The sequence below is a fragment of the Oxyura jamaicensis genome, chromosome 1 (genome assembly GCF_011077185.1).
Source record: "Oxyura jamaicensis isolate SHBP4307 breed ruddy duck chromosome 1, BPBGC_Ojam_1.0, whole genome shotgun sequence".
NCBI lineage: Eukaryota > Metazoa > Chordata > Aves > Anseriformes > Anatidae > Oxyura > Oxyura jamaicensis.
Genome location: NC_048893.1, coordinates 54,683,214 through 54,703,522, shown reverse-complemented (window position 1 = coordinate 54,703,522; position 20,309 = coordinate 54,683,214). Strand labels below are relative to the sequence as shown.

General features: G+C 40.6%; 1 long non-coding RNA gene across 1 annotated transcript in view; it reads right to left on the bottom strand.

Moving 5' to 3' along the window:
- The window catches only part of LOC118172915, an 82,331-nt gene that overhangs the window by 16,763 nt on the left and 45,259 nt on the right, over positions 1 to 20,309 (bottom strand). Inside the window, exon 2 of the long non-coding RNA XR_004754044.1 lies at positions 6,772 to 6,931. This is a non-coding gene — a long non-coding RNA (uncharacterized LOC118172915). The remainder of the gene's footprint in view (positions 1 to 6,771; positions 6,932 to 20,309) is intronic.

Genomic DNA, 20,309 nt, shown 5'->3' with positions numbered 1-20,309 from the left:
TTCAGTTATTTAGAGGTAAATATTTAACAAAAGGACAAGAATAACAGCATCCTGGATTACAGCTTGAACCCTGCTAAAGTATTAGTAGAAATGCATGGCTAAAAACAGTTCTAAAGGAAATAGTTAAAACGTCAGAATTAGGAGAAAAAAAAATCCCAAGGTCTAAGAGTTGTAAAGTTGGACATTCTAACTGCATTCTTACTTTCTCCCTTCCATTTCCTAAACACCTCTGGAAGACCAGAAATGCAAATTTCAAAAGCAGTTTTCTAGCTGAGGTAATGCATTGGCTGATGGCTTTGCTGTTTCACCTCTGAGGTATTGTTCCTGTTTCAATAACTGCTAAGAAGTATTGGCCACCTCCCTATTTCTCCTGGTGGAAACAGAAGGAGTTTGGCCTAGGAGTTCATGTGAGAAAAGATCAATGGTTGTTACACAAGAATATTAAAACACCAAACTTACTCTATCTTAAGCAACTGACCAGGTCATTTTAAAATGTCTCAAATCATTAATGAGGTACACCATAAGAGAAATTCACAAAAGTTTGTATTCCAGAAAGAGAGCATCTCCATTTGTTTGTTTGTTTGTTTGTTTGTTTTTACCATCTCTGAAGCAAGATTATAGGCACAACTTGAGCTCTTACATACTGTTGTTACTTATATACTCTGATAATTGCAATGTTATAGCTGTTTAAATTTCCTTTGACAGTCTATTTTTAAATGTGGACCAATAAGCTTTGTTAAAAAAAGTTGTCTTTAGAGACAGTTTTTCCCCCTTTAAATGGAAGTTTCTCTTTGCGCTATATGTACATTTCAGTTCTCTCACTGAATCATTATCTATTATAGCTTGCACAAAAATTAAAACTATGGTCTAAAAGTTAGCAGTAAATCTTACATACAATTTCCTTAACCTAGGGATTGTTTTCTAGTCATAAGGAATGGCCACTTGGGAGGAGAAAAAGTTTAACTTAATCCATCTTTGGATAACATGTTGCTGCTACATATAATACAGATGGATCACAAACAAACAAAAACTAAGTGCTTTATGTAGATAAAAATAATATGGTTTGCATTCAATTCAGTTAATTCTACAGCAGGGATTCTCACTCTGTTTCGTATTATAATCCTGTTTTGTAGATGGATGATTACTTCGTTGTAGTGGGTCTTACTAATTTTCTCCATCGGCAGTGGGTGCTCCATGAGACAGATCTATTTAAGTAAGTTTTTTGAAGGCAGAGACTGAATTCTGACTATAAGACATGCCTCTCTGTCCTACTTGCTGTCTTGTAGACCAGACCTGACTCACAATCTACTTCACATTCATCTTCAACCAAACTGGTCTCTCATTCTACCCAGCAATATGCAAAGTGCAGGACTATTGCACATTTCTTCACACTGTACCCTCCAGGGCTCCTAGATGCTATGTTGTAAATATCCCACACAGATTGACTTTTCAGTTTCTTTGTGACGATATGTTTAGGCATGGTTAGCATGTTACAGCATAGGTGGATAAGGGAAGAGCAACTGACATCAGCTACCTGGACTTGTGCAAAACATTTCATAGAATCACAGAATCACACAATCATAGAATCACCTAGGTTGGAAGAGACCTCCAAGATCACCGAGTCAGACCTCTGACCTAACAGTAACAAGTCCTCCACTAAAACATATCAGTAAGCTCTACATCTAAATGTCTTGTAAAGACCTTAAGGGATGGTGACTCAACCACTTCCCTGGGCAGCCTATCCCAATGCCTAACAACCCTTTCAGTAGAGAAGTCCTTCTTAATATCCAACCTAAACCTCCCCGGGCACAACTTTAGCCCATTCCCCCTCGTCCTGTCACCAGGCACGTGGGAGAATAGACCAACCCCCACCTCGCTACAGCCTCCCTTCAGGTACCTGTAGAGTGCGATAAGGTCACCCCTGAGCCTCCTCTTCTCCAGGTTGAACAATCCCAGCTCCCTCAGCCGCTCCTCGTAAGACTTGTTCTCCAGACCCCTCACCAGCTTCGTAGCCCTTCTCTGGACTTGTTTGAGCACCTCGATGTCCTTTTTGTAGCAAGGGGCCCAAAACTGAACACAGTACTATGCTATCTCCCACAATATCTTTGTCGTGAAAATGGAAAGACATGGATTTGATGGATGGACCACTTGGTGGGCAGGGAACTGGCTGGATGGTTGCACTTAAAGAGTTGTGGTCAACAGTGCAATGTCCAGGTGGAGATCAGTAATGACTGGTGTTCCTCGGGGGTCAGTATTGACACTGGCACTGTTTAACATCTTTGTCAGTGACATGGACAGTGGGATTGAGTGCACCCTCAACAAGTTTGCCGATGACACCAAGCTGTGTGGTGTGGTCGACACGCTGGAGAGAAGGGATGCCATCCAGAGGGACCTGGACAGGCTTGGGAGGTGGGCCTGTACAAACTCAAGAGGTTCAACAAGGCCAAGAGCAAGATCCTGCATCTGGGCTGGGGCAATCCCAAGTATAAATACAGGTTGGGCGGAAAATGGATTGAGAGGAACCCTGATGAGAAGGACCTGGGGGTGTTGGTTGACAAGAAGCTTGACATGAGCCAGCAGTGTGCTCTTGCAGCCCAGAAAGCCAACCATATCCTGGGCTGCATTTGAGTGGTGAGTCACTGGCACAAGCTGCCCAGAGAAGCTGTGGATGCCCAGTCCCTGGCAGTGCTTAAGCCCAGGCTGGATGAGATTTGGGCAGCCTGGGCTGGGGGGAGGTGTCCCTGATCATGGGTGGGGGGTGGGATTATGTGGTCTTTAAGGTCCCTTCCAACCCAAATCATCCTATTATCCTATGATCCTCTATGTGAAGAAATGAACCACACCAATATGGAGTATTCTTCCTTGTTTTTTATGACATTTGTTATGATGCTTTTGGAAAGCTTATCCATGAAACTGATTACAACAGATTTGGAAAAGAACAAGACGTTGGAACTGAAAACAAAGATCAGCAGCAAATGACAACATATTGATTTAAACAGTGTGGTCATGTAGTGCTAGGTCACACTTGTCACAGGTTTCCAATTTCCAGTAGGCATAAGAGAGAATCTATCTCAATTTAGTACAGGATGCTCATGAAATTTGCACCCATTCTTTGGAATACAAACTCAAATTTTATTTTCTAGTGTCTGAAAAGACCTGTACAGACACCGGGCAGCACAAATGGAGATGCTGAGTCGCAGGCCAGAGCTAGCAGCTCCCCAGGAGCAAGGTGCTGAAAGAGTACACTGGGAGTACTGGCTACTGTTCTGAACATCTTATGAGATGGATGCAGACAAGTAGATTCAGTGTCTGTTTCCATGGGGATGCTCTGGAACTTCCTTAATATGCAAGTTAATCGGAATTATCTAAAGTTATGAATTATAACATGGATTAATTTGATCTGCCTTCAAATTTCCTCCACTTAAAGAATAAGATGCCAATCGCCTGAGGGATATAATAAATGTCTACAAGCTTATTGTGAATGCTGTTTATACAACTCCCTGCATAATGGGCCACTAGCACGTAACCAATGCTGCTGCCCAATATAAATAAACAAAAACTCTTGCTTCCTCTATGTTTGCAGCTATTAAATACTATCAGAGAAAGAATCTAATGCATTCAAGAAGAGTATGATTACATGAAATGGATCTGGATTATTCTGTCCTAATGTAATGATAAAGAATGGATCCCTTAATGAGTTTGATTACCACCCTTCCAAGAAATGAGGAGGCAAATGCTGAAGTTGACCCTTGGGAATTTTCAGGAGGTTTTGGAATTAGGATACATGGAGATTAGGATACATTAGGAATTAGGATACATTAGGAGACTGTAGAGTACATAGCCTATTGCAGCTCTCAGTGTCTACGGTCCTTCAAAGGACAGCCAGCAGCCCATGGCTGTCTATGTCTATGGACAGCACTGTGAGACAGGCTAAGAAGCTGAAGCATGGGAATAGAGAGGGCTCCATGTCATTATGCTATTAACCTTTCTTTTTCCTGTGTTTCTAGAGCTTGCTGGTTAATGATTGCAACAGTGTGAAGTGTTACAGATATGTGACTTGCTATTGGGTAAAAGACAAGGGAAAGAAGGGAAAGATTGTCTTAGCTTTTGACAGTACCAACATTTTTGGTACCTCACAATGCAATATTGCTTTTTGTGACTCCCTCTAACTCTTTTCTCAGTCTACAAGGTGGACCTTTGCATTGGCAGAACCACTTGGTCATCTGGAATCATGGTTGCTAATGCATAGAGGACTGTGCTAAGCTTTGTGTTACTGTAGGAGAAAAATAAAAGGCAAAAGAATGATGTGGGAATGTCATGCTCTCCTTTTGCAATGCATTATTCTACTGTGCAGGCTAGGAACAGGACCTCAGATAGCTTACTGTGACTAGTCTAACTACCCTTTGTGCATCAAAGGCTGAACGTCCCAAAGAGATGGCACCTGAAATTCCAGCCCACTTCAAAAAATACCAGCCCTATAATTTCATGGTGACTTAGTTTCCCCAGCTGAGAAAGGAAAGGGTGATGTTTCCATGGTTAAGTCTAATATATTCTTTTTTCAAGTGCTTGGAGAGCTAGTAAAGAAAGTTCTTTAATTCTGTGAAAGCTCTAAATAATATAAGTACAGAGAATGTTGTTTGATCTCCTACTTAGCTATGAAATTTCCCCTTGCAATTCCTATACAAAGTCCACAGATACTTGATTATCTGGGGGGTACTTCTTAGGAAGGCTTTTGAATGTAGACTCAAAAGATCTGCAGTCTCACTGATGATCTTCAGATAATCCACAATGTTTCTTTTATAAATATTTTAGGGGTAAGTAGTTAATTGATTAAGTGAAGATGGTTTATAGTTAATTACCTTCATTTCACAATGCCTAAAAAATGCCTTCTTTCTATCCTGATTTTTACTTCACATCAGAAATACAATTATCATGTATTAATTCTTAAATTTTCTTCTAAAAGGTCTGTGGGCATCAGAAGAGGTTATTGCTGGGTGATCAGAATATATCCCTTAAACAGGAAATAAGGGATTTCAATATGCTAAAGTTCAAACATGCATTAAAATACATGTTAAAAATATCCCTCTTGCTTATGCTAGCTACTATACAATACAGTGAAATACAAACTAGAAAGCTGCCCACACACCTACATAAGCTACAACACCCTATAATCAACAGATTTCAAGCCACCAAACAGATCAATCATTCTAGCCCTCACCATGAGCAAATTCTTCTGCTTCAACACCTTACCACAGTATGAGAAAGCCTATCAGTCTGACATAGCTTGATGTAACCTGGGACATATTTCTTTCAAAATATGTTCTACACACTTAATAAACAACATATAAAGTCAACAGTAGAAGTCCAACAGTGCATTTCCATTACAGCATAAAACAAGAGGCAAGGGAAAGGCTATGTGGGAGGTGTAAATATAGTGATAGTGAGTGATGGAGAATTATACCACGCTGGAGAACTGATCTGAACCCGTTAACTCTTTGTTTCAGACTTCCTCATATTTTGTTTGGTTTGTTTTTTTTTTCTTTTCTTCTTAGACAAGCAGCTCTTTTGCAAAAATGTGTAACCACAGTCTTGATTCTTTTTTATTCTATTTCCACTTTTTTTTTTTTAATTTCAGTAACTTTTTAAAGTTATTTGTGTTTTACATTTCAGCATCTTTTCAGTTTTAGTAGAGTTTAGCATACACAACTAAATGAACAGCTGGAAACTATTTGCAGTTAGAATATCCTCCTCCATTCTATCAAGCCCTGAATCATTGTCTCCCTCAGGAACAGCTACTGAGCTGAGTTGCATCAATGGTGTAAAGGTGTTATTTGGCTGTGTGACTGCTTACTAGTAACAGTAACAGATTCCAGGTAGGTCTGCTTTAAAGACCAAAATATGAAGGTTACACTCAATGGATATTTTATCTTGTGTCTTGGCAGACGGCAGACTAGCAAGAAATAATTTTAAAAGAAATAATAAAGAGCAGAGGGCTTTTTTTTTTTTTTTTTGGTTCAAGTCAAATGAGGTGTTTCTTCCTAGAAACTTGAAACAAGAGGAGCAGTGGATTTCGTTTTGAGAGAAAAAGAAAATATCTGCATAAAGACTTCTCCCCAGGTATCAAATTCTGATGACTAGGAAGCAAGGAGTGGATACAATAAGACTGAAAATAAGGTGATAGTTTGGAATTTTGGAGATCATTATCAACTTGTAGCATTCACCAGTGGTGATAGTGATTTCTTTACTTCTGACAATTTTTAAATAAAGCTCTATCCTTTTTCCTTTTCCAGGAAGGATGTGCTCGGTGCAGTTCCTCATCTCCAGTATGACGTCAGACTTGGTAACTCCCAGAGACTCTGGGAGTCCATATGAATCCGAATTCATATGGATTTGTGATCCATGAATCTGTTCCCTGTTGGTATTGGCATGATATTGTTGCTTCACTGTACAAAATAACAAAATTTATATAATCTTTCAGGCTAAAAATAAGTTATGGTCACCAAGATTAAAACAATGATCAGAATAGGCAATGAAATGTCTATTATTATTATGCATTTATTATCATTGCTTTAGTAATGTTTCAAAACCCATTCAGACAAATCATCTTTGGCTTTGCAATGCATTGTGCTCTTTGCAGTAGGGAGGTGGTCCTGGGTGAGTCTTTCTACAAATGAAAGTGGTACAGGCCTTTGGCTAGGATACTTATTGCAAACCAGGACCAACAGGACTGGATGAAGGTATAATCGCAGAAGTGCAAGTAACAGAACTTACCTTGACTGAGTGGCAGTGTCATATTTCATTGGTCTGGTGCACACTATCCTGATCACAGCCATGTCAGAAAGGGGTGTCTGCTCTGGCCTTTGAGGTAGACATTGTTATTTGCCCTTCATTTTTAATAGACATCACATTGTCCATAAATCCAGTATAAGTACTGTGGAAAAAAAAAAAACACCAGGATTATACCATTTGGAGATCCCACATGTGAGAAAATGATGTGATGTGTAGCACCAGAGTAATAAGCAGGAAAAGAAGGAGCAACAGTAGAAGAAAAACATTTAACGACTAGGAGTCTAAGTTAATAAAAGCATCAAGTTGTCTGAGTGTTGGTGCCATTTAATGTGTGATAAATGATTAAGTCCCAAATAGGATTTTTGTGATTTATTAAGCGAATAGAGGCAAGCAAACAGCGCTGGGTGCACCGGGAGTCTCTGCTCTACCAGGACGCACACCTGTTACATCAGGTGTCTGATTTTTATGCTCCTAGACTAATACATATTCATCACTATTCCTAGAAAAGGTGGGGTTATTATAATTAGTTCCTGGAATCCAAACCCTCTCTGGACGCATGCGTAGCAGTCTCTGGTGGTCTTTCTGGGGGTCTCTTGTGCTGAAGGCTCGTAGACTTCCTCCCAGGCTTTGTCCTTCGGTCGTCCTTCAACTCCCCCTTTCTCCTTATTTGGTGGATCTCTTTGCTGGTTATGTTATTGGCTTGTGCAGCGTCCCATGCAAAAGTCTGCAGTTTCCTAAAAAAAAACTCCTTGGTCCTCTTATCTCCCAGACTAGAGTCTCAATGTTCGCCCTTCAAACCCTCTATTTACACAAATTGCTGGATCATTCCTTTGCATGATACAAGAACTATGTACACTAATCACTCTGTTTTTCTTAAATAGGAGCTTATATTTCATCATGCGGCCCTAGCATTGTTCCATACTGACATGAATCAAATAAATACATTTCACAATGTGTATATTAAAATTTCCACTGAAATGCTAATACTTTCCTTCCATCTCTTCTAAGCATATCCACTCACTAAATCAAGTTTTGTTACGTAGCAAATACCATTTGAACAAAAGCTCTCAGAGGCAAAATCTATATAAAGTAAAGAAGACAATTTCTCAGTAATGGAGATGAAAAAGCACTCCAATTTCTTTCAAAATATGCTAATTATATTTATTTTTCTTTTCCCCTGCATCCAAGCATTTAAAACTATTAATCCTGGGGATCTGTAAGAGAAGTATAACAAACAAACATTCTTGAAAGGTTTCAAAATGGCATGCAGCAGAACTCTATAGGAATTCTTTTCTTTTGAGACTTGGGTTCAAATCCCTACAGCATACTTGAAAGAAGTGTTTATCACCTCCTTCATCTTTCATTGTTTACTTAAAATAAATGGGCACCCCAAGCAGTAAGAGTTCTTGCTTTCTTTGAGAAATCCCATTCTGGTGTCAGGAGGGAGCTGCGGGCATCTCAGTGGACAACGTTTTGAGCAAAAATCAGCAGTGCTCCTTTTTGAAAAGACCAACATCACATTGGACTGCATTAGCAAGAGTGTAGCCTGCAGGTCAAGAGAAGTGATTTTTCTTCTTTATTCAGCCCTTGTGAGGCAACAGGCAAGTTGCAACAAAGGAAACTCTAACTAGGTAATAAGAAAAAAAATCCCCCATGAGAGTGGTCAAAAGTTGGACTGGTGTCCTAGAGAAAACTGTGGGCTGGCTGAGCAGATGTGGAACAGCAGGGACTGTGCTTTAGGCACCCTGCTAGAAGTTCCTCATCAGTTGCCTTCCACCTTGCACCCTTCACCCTTTCCTAGCCTGTAGTTTCATGGATTGCCATCTCCCAGGGTGAAAAGGCCCGATAAATTAGTGAAGTTGTCATAGGGTTTTGTTCACTCAATCCAAAACTGTGGGCAAAGTAAAAACTTGTCTGACACTTGCCTCCTAGAGATCTTTCCTTCAGGAATGACTGTCTGCTCTAATATATTGCCATTTGCTATTTTACCTCCAAGAATCCAAGAATCAACGCTATACGCTATATTTGATTTTATTTAAAAATATAAAATAAAAACATAAGATGTGCCATCAGATCGATTGCACAAAGGAAGCATGCAGGAATAGTCATGAGGAGTCATACAACAGAAATCATCTTTATGTGTTTGCCCTCACCCCTAGGAGACTATATTTTTCTCTGGTGTTCTCTTCTTGCCTTTCATCTCACACCTGCATATTTCAGTTCAAAAGTGATCAGGAGGTCTGGCAGAGGCTGGGTCACTCACAGCTACTGAAGGGGGCCCTCCCCCTGCAGCTAGCACATAATGCTTTGGGACTTGGGGGTATGGGCAAGTCTGTGAACCCAATCTGACTGTACGGCATCACAGGTACACCTGCATGGCATGTTCTGAAGAGAACACCACTCAAAAGTGAGCTACAAACTCCCAGTCCTCTCCTAAACAGTGCACACTTTACCATGCTCCATCCATGGGAAGAGAGGTAGTTCAAAGCCAAAATCACAGCTGTGTCTGCTCCCTTTGTGGACAATTCAAACTGACTATACCTCTAAGCCCCATCCCAGTTCACTCCAACACTTATCTCCCAATACCAGATCCAAAATTCTGCCTGTCACCTTGATACACCAAAAACAGGGAGGAGAAGCTGCTGAGCCCTCTTTTTCTCTCTTCCTCTTTGTGGTGAAAAGTCAGAATCAGTGCTTGCACGCTGTTTGGTTAGGGATCAGCTTCCTTCTCAGTTTGCTAATTTACATGCCACTTCTTCACTGTGCCATCACAGCCATAGGGGTCTTTGCTTCCCTAGTGCTTGTATGCATCTGTATTCTGAGGATCTGCCTAAAATTGACCCAGAGATGAAATAACCATTAGGATGCCATCGACCCTATTTTATGAATTCACTAAATGCTGTGAATAAAGATATAGATTTTATTGTCAGGCTGCTAACATGGCCTTCCCTGAGATATTGGAATTGATGCTGGCTGAATCTGAAGTGGCTGGAGAAATAAGCAAGAGTGGAAAGCATCTGGTGTTTGTTTCAGAGATGTAAGAGGAGACCCTGGTGATAAATCATGTGTTGAAACAAATGAGAGTTAGCAAAAGGAAACAAATTGGCTCTGACTTCCAGGGAAGGATATAGATCCTTTATGATGCTAAAGGGGCCCAGAGAGCCTATGTCTTGATTTTCTTATCTCTACCCCTTAGCTCCCCATTGTTGCTTGTCCTGAGGGATGTATTCTGTATAGGACAGATAAATATAAAAGGAAAAGTGGGGAAACACTGCATGAAATAAACTCAAAGAATAAAGATGAGAGCATAAGAGAACTTGTTAAAGTCTTTTCACTGAGAAGAATAGTGTAAAATAGAAAGTCATACACTAAAATCAACAGTTCAAATTAAAGAAAGTCTTGCAAATGACTGAAAAAATACTGGCTGCCTATGGTACACCAATGTGAGAGGAATAAAGATCCCAAATGTATTGAGGCAACAGTAATACCACGTACTGCAGCTTGGCAGAGTGTCCAGTTCTGGTTAGACATGCTGAGAATGGATTAATGTAAATTAGAACAGGCACAGAAAAGGATGGCTAAAACACAAGTGAAATGCTGAGCCTTCCCCTGGGTAAGAGAGGAACCTAGCTTGGTTTACTTAGCTCTTATTGAGGTCTGAGAGAGAATATAATGGCTGCATAGCAATACATCATGGTGATAAACATCATGGGAAGGGAGGCTACTGTCAGCTTAATCTACAGGATGTCAGTGCCAGACCAAATGGATTTAGAGGACAGTACCTAATCAACGACGTGTTAGGGGGGAAAAAATAAATGCATAACAAAGATGATAGTACTTGAACAGTCAGTTTATAAAAAGGATCCATGGCCTGCTTGTGAGTGATGGAGGCAGCCTAGACAAAATAATCCAAGTTGTTCCTTTCTGTCCAAGTTCCTTTCTGCTAGAAAAATCCAAGAGGAACAGATGAGACTCCCACTGCTCCTCATGCAATATCAGCTAGTTCCTTCAGCTCCCTCTACAACAGAGCAAATCACAAGTGCCTACAGGCTTTCTTATAAAAGTTTTTTTTTTTTTTTTTTTTTTTTTACTGTCTTTCTCATATGAGCTGTGCTGGCCTGAAGAACTGGGGAAAAGTCAAAGATCAAACAAGGGGCTCAAGGTCTAATAAAGTGCATTGGGATAAACATTCTTCTTTCTGGTGTGCATCAGAGATGATCAGTCACCAACTTTTAAAAAGAAAAAGACAAAAGAAAGAAAAAGACAAAAGAAAGGAAACAAAAAAGAGAATGTGTTAATGAGTAATAATGAATAAGAGTACTGTGTAATTCTAGTGCACCAAGATTTGTAGAGCCATCACACTCATCTGTCTGTAAACACTTAGTAATCTTCTGAAACTGAAGATATTGGTGAAGGTCAGGAATGTCTCTAAGTTCAGCACAGGTCTCAGACAAGAAAACACTTTAACGAAATCTGGCCATCCCCATTTAATACATTTCTTTTTAGAATGGTTTAACCATCTAGTCCAGGACCAGAGAGAGACACACCATACAAATAGAGCTACCAAGCAACTGCAAGCCCACAGACTAAGTTAAACCACTGAAGAGGACGTTTCTTATACTTTGTTCTTCCCAATGTAATAAGCAACAGATACTTGATCAATTCTTTAGCCAGGAAGGTTTATATACTGCATAGCATATTTCTAACAGAATAGCCCATCTAGCTGCAATAGATATATGTTTTTTCTTGCCTCTGTATGGGACAATCTGACATTTTGATGAATGGATTAAAAGGTAGCCTAGTTTCACTGGTTCATCTATAATTGCCTCTGGTGAAATACTCTGAAGTAACACTGTATCACAGCACCTGGAAAATCACAGCTAAATTTCTGTGCTGTCAGTGAGAGCTAACCTGGAGAAACTACTTTTGCTAGCTGGGACAGAAATGGTTTTCCAATGGACTGATTTCCATCAGAACCTTGATTTCCATTGCTATGCTTACTGCTTGTATAACCAGTAGCACTGACATAGAAAAGCAATGGGGTGATCACATTGTGTAAGCATGCAAGAAAAGCATGGTCCCCTGTCTCAAAGAATGTGCGAAGCATGATAAGAAACAACAGGATTTGCACTTCTGAGGCACATCTAACCTCTTCTTTTCCCTACTCATTTGTCAAAAAAAAAAAAAAAAAAAAAAAAAAAAAAAGTACGGACTATCTGAATTCCAGAAGGAGCTATTTGTATGCACACTAATCACGAAAGGATAAAGATCATCTTCTCCAAAAATCACCTATGGGCTTTAAGAGCACTATCCAATCTGTATCCACAAAACAGCCGCAAAATCTTGAGAGTCCCCAGAGCCGTAAGTATCCTGTCCTCATTTATTACAGTTCAGTTGATGTTTGTACCCTGGTGAAGTGCAAAAGCATAACTAAATCATTATCCTCAACGGAGTTAAGTGGGTCTCCTTCTCTTTAGTGAATTCTCTCAGTATCCTCCCTGGGTAAACACAGCACTCTCTGGACTTCACTTTGCGGGTTCTAAATGTTCCTTCCCACTTGAAAGCCTGAAATGAGGCCTCATGACAGGGTACTTCTAAAATAAGAACTGTTTTAAGTGCACTTGGCATTGCAAGATCTCTGAAAAGGAAACCACCTTTTCCAGGGAATGTTTAGGGTTAATAGCATGAGGGCAAGGTGCTATGATTGGGAAAACTATCTTCTACCACCTCAGATTCAGACACATGCTCACAACACTTCTGTCATAGTAAAGGAGAAACAGAAAATGTGCTTTGCCTACAGGACAGCCAAAGGGTTAGCTAAGTAGCTTTCAGCAGTGCAGGAAAACCTGAATTTTATAACAGCTGAGACTTTGTAATCTAGGTTCCTCTGCACGGGGAGGAAAGAATGGTAGGAGCAGTGCTAATGAGAAGAAAGCCCAGGGAACTTGGGAATCCTGCTGCCACCAGCACCAGAAACTGCTCAGTTTGCAGGAGCAGGTCTGCCTCTGCCCATCACTGCCAATTCTCCCCAAAATGACACACACCACCCTTCAGGAATCTCTGGGAGAAATCAGCAGGATCAAAAAAGCTATTGTTCAGTTTCTGCCAGGTATGAAAGCAGTAGCAGTCTTCAGACACCTTACCCTTCATTAAGTTTTGTGGAAACAGGAAACTGGGCAAAGGAAAGAGTAATGGTTACCAGAAAGATAATCATAGCATCATCTGTTGCTGGAGTCCAAGCTGTCTGCACGAGGAAGAGACGTAAGGAATTTCACAGCTGAAATCTGCTTCTGAAGCTGATATAAGAGACAGCAAAGAATCCAAGTAGAATCCCATGGGCGTGCGAGAGATTTGGCATTATTCGTGCTGGTGCTGATAGATGTAGCCTGTTTTGTCTTTCTCAAGGCAGATATTCCCTCAGCTCTGGGAGCCAGGCTTTCCAGAACTATCATTCACTTTCATGGTACTTGCTTTAAAATGGAAAGCAGTTTTCAGTGATTCCATGTCGTATTTACATGTACAGTGCCAAGCAGGCACTCAAAAAGATAGCAAGTCTCTAAAATAAAATGGGGAGGGTTTGGGGAATAGTACCAAAGTTGTGGGTGCCCACAAATGTGTATCCACACATTTGTACAAGTGAATCTTTTCTTACTCTCCCTACTAGGATTTCCTTTCCTTTTCATCAAACACTGCCTCAAGATACTCAGAGGGATCCAATTAATTATGCTTGGTTTTAACTTAAAATAATAATATTAAAAAAAAAAAAAAAATCTGTGACCAAGCATTTAAAAAAATGCAAGAAGCAAATTTGTAAGAAGTAGCAATTAAATTATCTTGTAATGCTCCAGAAATGCCCAAAGCTTGTAGAATCCTCAAGCAAATATATGATCACTGACTCTTTTTTTGTGTCATGGTTAAGGTGCATGTCTTCATGCCAGCTCAGGCTTTTCTCACCTCCAGTGTAGTGTGCAAGGGGAAATGTACACACAAGCAAGCTGTGCAAACCTTGTCAGCGTACGCATCACTGTTCACAGCCCTCACAGGCACAAGGTGTCCTTTGTATCCTGTGCAACCTGCTTTCCAGAACCTCATCAGTTATCCTGTAAATCTGTCAACAGTGCTTGCTCCAGAACATGCCCCCATCTGTATTCCCTTCTCTGTTAAACACACACCTTTTTTTTTAGTATGTTGTCCTTCCTCTAGAATTATAATTGGCTTGAAAAAAAAAATAAAATTTCCTTGCAAATATTTTCCAGATTTAAAAATAGCACACAGGCACCAACGCTTTTCAAACAATGAGGTTTCAAGGCCTGATATTACTGACCTGGAGTCACTGGTGTTGCAATGAATAGTCACGGAATTTTTGGCAAGAGTGAAATGTATGATACTCCTAGCTTGAGAAATTTTTAATGAAAAGACCACACTTAAGGGTATTTCTTCTTAAGTTCTGTCTTTGAATTCTTTTAAGAGGCATGTTTTGTGTTTGATTTTGGAATCCTGTTTAATGTTTATCCATTAGGTGGTCATCATTTCCCATTGGGTTCCTTTTCTTGTGTTGTGTATGTTAGGATTTTTCACTACATTTATAATGAAATTACTATCAGGCATTAGTATAGTTGTCATCATTGAACTATTGAATTCCAATACTTGAATAATTAAGTTTTTAATAGTGATGATTTATTTGGCCTGGATGCTTCCTTACCATTCTAGATGTTTTAACTATGAAATACAAAAACTTGATGGAAAGACTACATTTCCTTAATTTTCCAATGTACAGACCAGGTGATTTGCCATGCTGACTTTGTTTTAGAGACCATAGAACAGACAAGTATGATTTCGCTTTAATAAGAAAATGGGAAGACTTTAAAAGAATTTAGACACAGCTTGAAATTTTAGGGCCTTTGAGGAATGGTACGTTGATTACGGGTGTTACGGGAAGACTTAAAGCATCCAGATGTCAATGATTGTCTGAATGCAGCACAGAGGAGATTAGGAAAGTGATGTGTAATGAGTATTTCCTTCTGAAATACCAGGAAAGAGTGAAATGGGACTTTTTCCAAGAATGACTGACTGGAGCAGGAGTGGGATTGGGAACTGACTGCAAAACTTTCAAGTTCTGAGAACATTGCTTTTCTGAGAAGCACTTATTGAGGCACAAAACTATATATAATGTTAAATTAAAATGTTCTCCAAAACTTTGCCTTGTCAAAAATCTGTCTGGTGCTCAGATTTCCTCTTCTGCTCTAGGACACGGCCTGATTTTTGCTCATCTGAGGGCTCTGAAACAGATGGTAAGTCCCAGAGTACCAATGTAAAATTGGAGAGGAAAACAGTCCCTAGAAATGAATGTGCAGAGAAGGGGGAAAGACCTTTGTTAATGCTGTTGTCCTTCTTCTTGTTACTGTAAATCTGTATAGGCTTCTGGGGAAGGAGATGGTGTTATACCGTTCTGTATTTTTGAGGAGGTGGAAAGCTAAGGAGCAGTCTGGCTTTGGGATCCAATAATTACAGAAAGGATGTGCCTTTCTGGAGAGGTACCTGAACCAGCTCTACCTGCACCTAGAGCACAGTTTGCTGGAGGCTGCAGCTAAGGCTGGGCATTCCTGAGGTTTCACTAACATACTGTCTGGCATGCATGCAGAGTCACGGAGTGTGTTACAGGTTGGGAGTATTGCCTGGGGAGCAAGGTCAGTGGTCTGGGAAAGGCCAGCATAGACGTAGTGTACACAACACATCTTCATGCAAGGACAAATTCTTTGATCTCTTACTTCCCTTTTAACCTCTGCACATAGTTGGGCTTTACTCTCTCAACACCAACAGCACTATGTACTCCATGCCACTCTATTCTTAGCTCTGTGCTGTCCTCCACAGACTGCCAATGATGCTTAGATTGGCTAACATCATCTTTACTGGCCACACAGCTGTTTTGCTGCGTGGGTCACAGTTTGTGCTTAGACCTTCTGGTATTTTCTAGTCAGGATGAAGTTATTTTCTGTAGAAGTGCAGATTTTTCTCCTGGAAGGGCTCTCCTTTCAGGCAGGAAAGGTACATACAACATAATATCTGCAGTGTTTTAAAGAAGCTGCAAGAGAGGAAAATTAGCATCAAACCTGAACTCAGGATTATAAACAACATATGGAGAATAAATCTCCATTAAGCAAGGCTGATGAGAAGGAGAAAGCTAAGGAGGCAACTAAGAGCTCGGAGTGGCAGCTAAGTCCAATAGCAGGGAAGATGTAGGTCTAAATGCTCTCCAAGACAGGCTCATATAGGCTAATTAGCTACTTCACAATCTGGCTAAAATCCAAGAGCTAGCGCTTTCCTGTTGAGCATAATCATAAAAAAGTATTTTCCTTTACTATCTCATGGCTTAATACTGCAAGTCCGGTTTTACCTCAGTCCATATTGTCAGCCTTAAAACTAGCTGAGGGATAACGTCACCTAACTAATCTGCCATGCACCAGGAAGAATTCTCCACTGGACACGGAGTGGTACATTCACTGAACCAGCCAGTGATATGGGATCACCATGTTATGGGTGGGAGATGGAATGAAGGTACAAAGCCATGCCACATATGTCTTGAAGCTTTTGCTATCTTGATCTTTTTTGGCAGGTGGTGTGAGAAGGAATTCAGGGAGCCACTATAAACTCTTCGCAAGTAGTAAAATAGACCTGCTAGCACAGAGAAGCATTCTCTCTCCTGCACATCCCTGCTACATAGGGAAAAGCAATTACCACAAGGAATTTGTCTTAATGCAGTTATATGTTTTTGTGTCCAATTTTGCCCACAGAGAAGGTGCTTGGGGATTTCCAATACATCTGTTCTATCAGGGAGGGCAGAGGGAAATGACTTTAATTAAAGTAACAGGAGTACACTTTGAACCACTACAATCTGATCAAACTGAAACAGAAGGAGAGAAGTGGGGGTAGACACAATGGATGGGTTTTATAAAATATAAATCATAAAGCAGAGAGGAGAGAACATAACAAATGGCAGGCCAGGTGCATCTTTCCTAAGTGGTGCTGAATTTAGCCCAAATCCCTCATGCTTTTTTTCCCCCTGGCCATCTGAACAGATGTCTGTAGCCTTCAGATAAATTATAAAATATGGAAGGAGGAATTCTGCTTGGTGCTGTTTCCTTCTGGTAAAAAAAAAAAAAAAAAAAAAACCTCTCAGCTCCTGATTTGTACCATGTTTGTTTTTACTGCTCAGGAACTAGAGGAAAAGACTGCGAACATCTGTGTAGAGGACAGTGGGTTCTTCCATCACCCCACTTGCTTTCCTCTCACCTTCCCCTTCACCTCCCAGTGAACTATCAGTTTTGCTTCCTCTCATGTTGTTCAAAGAAGTACGTTTGCGAAGAAAATGCTCTTTTTCTTATGAGTATCTCCGTTTTCCTCCTTTCCATGTTTACCATCCTAGAGGGAAAGTTAGATGGCAGGTCACTGAAACACTTGCAGACAGACTGAATTTCATGCAACACCTTTGGCTATCTTGGATATCTTCTCTAGGCTACCTCTAGTCATGTTCCTGCTCAGCATTCTCATTTAAGCCCCTTAAACATCTCTTCAGTGGAACCTGTCTTTTCCGAAGAGTAGGCATGAAGATTTATTTGGAATTGAGGATACCAAGGGCCATAATCACATAGCCTACCTTTAGGCATCTAAATCCTTGTGTAAAACTGAACTTTAGTGACTCTATTTCCTCTTCCTCCCTTCTTCCTAATGCAACTGTCAGTTTATGGCTAAAAGGTAAGGCTTTCAGGTCAAAGGGGATTACAAGACACTTTGCCACCAAGACAAGGAACTATGGGACTTTCTGTCTGCAGGATGAGTGCCTCCTGAACTGAGGCCTTGCAGAACACACAAGCATCTTTAACTGTCTGGAAGAAAGAGGCGGAGGCAGGACAGACTATCGCATTCTTCAAATTTAACTAAGCCCAGGCTTTAACGTGGGTTTTGCCCATAGCCATAACATATGGTGTAGCACAATGCCTGGCCTCTTCCAGTGCTGGTATATTGGTATAACCATGTTGTGTGTGAAATCTATGCCTGAAAAGTCCTTACCTCCTGTGTTTGGAAGGATTCAGATCATCACCAGATGTAAACTACCACATCTTCCCTGATATACCTAGCTTCCCAACCCAGTTCACAGCTCTACCTAAAAGCAAAACTTTCCTGGACGCTATCCCTCCCTGCAAGCACAGGGAAGCATTATAACTCCCTTGAGAGCTTTGCAGTGCTATGTCAGTCTCTTGCAAACTCATAATAGGAGAGACATTCCACTTGCTACAGACTTGGCAGGAGTTTTTATGATTTGAGAGCCACATGTCATGACAAGGCATGCTGGAGCACTTCCTGCTTGTATTTGTGGAAACCCTTGTTTCATTCCCCGTTAACTAAAATGGCATATCTTACACACATTCCACAGACTACATTTTTTGATTTCTGATTTAGAAGATATAATGATTTTCTCTCAGACTGGTATCAGTGTCTGGCAGACCATCTGGCAAGCAGGTTGCAGTAAGAAAGAATATTTTCTATATTACTCCTTGCCTTAATTTTTCAAATTGGCTTCTTTTTTCACCCCGTTATCAAAAACAGCAAACAGATGAAAAAGGAATCTGGAGCTCTTCACAATGTTCATCTCAAATGAGCTCTGGTCTATCCATTTCCGCAGTGAAGGATTTATTAAACAGATAATGTGAAGGGAAGAACATAATAATGTAGCTTTAATTGTCAAACGTTTTACTTGTTGCTCTCCTGCACCCCCAATGAGATCCAACACAGGCAGCTTCTATTAGAAATGTTAATTATTTGGTAGATAATTAGATGTAATGAGCTCTAAAAGCACCTGACATCACTTAATAATGGCAAGTGGGGGCAATGTGAGGGGGTAGAGAGAAAAAAGAAGCATTTTTAGATGTTGAAAGAAGCAAAAAAGCAGTAACAGTAGGAAAGCAAACCTACAAATTAGCAGATTTGCTAATGGTAGTTAGTATATAAACTAAAAAGGCTGCAGAATAGACAGCCTTCTAGAAAAATTATGCTTGTACTAAATATTGACAGTTCACTTAGCAAGCTAAAACAAGAATGGTTTCTTGTTAGAAGAGGTTTACATAGCCATGCTTTGTGTTAGTATCCTCACCTCTCCCACTCCCCAGTAAATTTGGAACATGGTGATTAATTTTAGCCGAGTATGTTGGAGGTGCCAACCAATTTCAATGAAAAAGGCTCCGAGTGTGAAGCAGGGGCACCCTTTTGTGTCCTTTGAATCAAGGCCTCAGTCAATCCACACAGGGGGGCCTTCTTGGGACACCTGAGATGTTTCAGATAGATTTGGTACTTCCTTAAAGACTACAGGCAGTGACCAAGGAAAGATGTCCTTGCAGAAATTATACTTGTACCAATGCTCTCAAAACAATTGCTCACAGTAGGTGTCAATGAGGAAAGAAGCACTAGTCTTGAGGTTAGATGTCCCTACCCTACATCCTGGCTTCTCAGACCTAATGACAGTTGCATCAAGCGTCCACCACTTTCTGTGTACTCCTTTTTCCTCTCCTGAGAGAGATAGCAACAGCAAGTACATCTCTGGCCATAGACACACAGACAGATCTTGATAGGATATTTCAGGGAGGGCTTGATCCATTGGACACTCACAAGCTTACTGGTTTCAAAATCACAGCCCTGCAAATTCAGTGAGGTTTTGCTGTTCCATTCCACTCTATAAAGTAACACCAGATGCTTTGTCCCACCTCTGTTCTGTGAAGTACAGTGTGAATAGGAGACAGCAGTGGGACATCAAAAGCCTTGTTCTACCCACACGGGTGTTGCACTATTGTGGGGCTGCTACTGGGTCAGGGGGCATGGGAGCAGGCTTACATGGCAGCAGGTGGAAATCACATCCCCCAGACGCACAACTCTTCATTGCTGTAACTCCCCTTCCACACACCTTCTCTCAACCAAACTGGGATGTCTCTTTATAAGGACAGCCCTACAGCTTCCCTCTCAAGTTTCCCACCCTTCAAAGGAAGACAAAAGAGGCTAGATTTTTTTTACGGTCTCTTGTAACAGACCGTCTCCCGGTGGGGATTGAATTATCAGTGCTGTCTCTTATAGTGAGATCAGCACGCTACTCTGTATATATTTTAGACAATGCATTTATGGCCTTTTAAATCAACATGTTCTCAGATCTCTCTCAGCATCACCTACGGCACGAATTCTTTTTCTCCAATTTTCTGTAAGCTGCCATAATTAGATGGATTAGGGGAGTAAACAATCTATCATTTACCTTCTTGAATGTAGTAGATGAAACTCCACTATACAGCATCACATCCCATTAAAAGACTGCCTCACTGAACACAAGCTATTTCACAGTGATGGAGGTCTTAATAACCGTGCCTAAAGGGAAGTTATTATTGGAAAGAAATATCAGGCATACAAGCCATGGCAAATGCATGGGCGATGTTAGGGCTGAAAACTCACATCATCAGGTTGTGATCCAAACCAGCAGGCAGCAG